We start from the raw sequence: 2,035 nt of genomic DNA, 5'->3' as shown, positions 1-2,035 counted from the left end.
ATTACTAAGATGAATTTACTAATAGGTTTCCCTCTACCTCATGTATTTCTTACTTTTTTTTGTTGAATCATCAAAACTCTACAAAACATGAATAATCTTTGCTATCTTATTACTTTAGAACAAACTGACTGGTCATCGGCCATCATAAAATTCTGACACTAGCAAAACGTTAAGCAAAAATATCACAGTTCATATAATTATTTATTTATCAATCAAAGAGAAAAAGTGTTTTTGAATTTAGAAAGTGGTTTATTTTGTCTATATAATTTTTTTTCAATCAGAATGCATTTAATTGCGATAATTTAATTATAGATCTAGTAGTTAATGCAATTAAAAATGTTAATCATGTCCAATATTAAAAGTAAAAACGTTTTAATCACAAATAACTATTTGTCCTTCATTGAAAGATAAAATATGTATTTATAATTCTCAAACCATTTAATGGCTTTTTTTATCATTCAGAGTCATGAGAATTTCAAAAACGTAATACGAAAAAATGGACAAGGCAATCTAAATTAGGTACAGTTTAAGTAATTGATTAAATTTTTGAACTTATTACACAAAGTAAGTTGTCCTTCACCAATAAACCAACATTGTGATGGCAACTCAAGGTAAAACGTACTACTGTAATACAGCACCTGAAAACATAAAGCACTTGAGTTTTTATAACTTAGAAATGTAAATGTTAGACATTTACATTTCTAAGTATTTAAGAATCAATTTAAAGTGCTGTAACTGAGAATTATGAAAAGCAGAAATGTAAATTAAAACAACAAACCAAATTATAATTTTTGCTCAACTTAAAATGCATGCAATGTGAAAATATGAGGCTTTAATAAACATTTAATGTCTCCATTGACTGACTGTATGAGTAGAACTGTTCCCCACTGAGAACAGCTGATGCTTATTATTGTTATCAGTTTTAAACTTAGTTGAATCATAGATCCTGTTTAGTAAGGCTCAAATTAATGGTATGTGTTATAAAATAAGAAACTGTAGTGGGAAAAAAAATCCATCTCCCATTTATTCCTTTTATATATATATATATATATATATATATATATATATATATATATATATATATATATATATTTATTTATTTATAACTTGTATCTGGATAAACTGTCACACAAGTTGAGAGCTTGTCACACTGGTTGTATGGCTGGTGACTCTGTACTTAATCACTTGATGTATGCAGATGATTTAGTAATATTTAGCCCTAGTACTGCTGGGTTACAGCCACTGCTTAACATCTGTTCTGAGTATGGTCTGGAACACGACATAAAGTACAATCCATCTAAAAGTGTGATTATGATCTGTAGGAGTAAGGAAGATAAATCTACTGAGTTTTCCAGATTTTCTGCTGTCAAATACTGTGCTGGGTGTTACAAACAAAACCAAGTATCTTGGGCACATCATCACAGAAAATCTGTCAGACGATGATGATATCTGTAGACAATGTAGATTGTTGTATGCTCAAGCTAAAACCCTTGCTCATAAATTCGGTGTATGTACTGATACAGTCAAAGTTGAACTGTTAAATGCATGCTGTACCTCTCTGTACACTGCTCACCTGTGGACTACATATAGAAAAGTCAACCTGCAAAGGCTGCAGGTGGTCTGTAATGATGCTATGCTGGTACTTTTGAAATGGCCAGGATGGTCCAGTGCTAGTGAGATGTTTGTCACAGCAAGAGTCAATACCCCACAAGCTGTTTTACGAAAGTTAATGTAGAAGTTTATTTGTAGGTTAAATGCATCTGCAAACGATATTATCTTGTCTATTACTGATACCACACGTAGTGCAATCCGATATCAGTCTAAACGGTGGAGACACTGGTATTCCTGTATTCTTAAAGTTCCTATTTAGTCGATAATGGTACTTGTATTGTGGTTTTTATCATTAACTATTTTTATCTTATTTTATGTATGTATTTATTGGACCATCAGTCTGGAATAAAGTTTTTATCTATCTATCTATCTATCTATCTATCTATCTATCTATCTATCTATCTATCTATCTATCTATCTATCT

Source organism: Cyprinodon variegatus, unplaced genomic scaffold (genome assembly GCF_000732505.1).
Source record: "Cyprinodon variegatus isolate N-32 unplaced genomic scaffold, C_variegatus-1.0 Scaffold930, whole genome shotgun sequence".
NCBI lineage: Eukaryota > Metazoa > Chordata > Actinopteri > Cyprinodontiformes > Cyprinodontidae > Cyprinodon > Cyprinodon variegatus.
The sequence above is the reverse complement of the archived record's forward strand: the minus strand, read 5'-3'. Positions refer to the sequence as shown.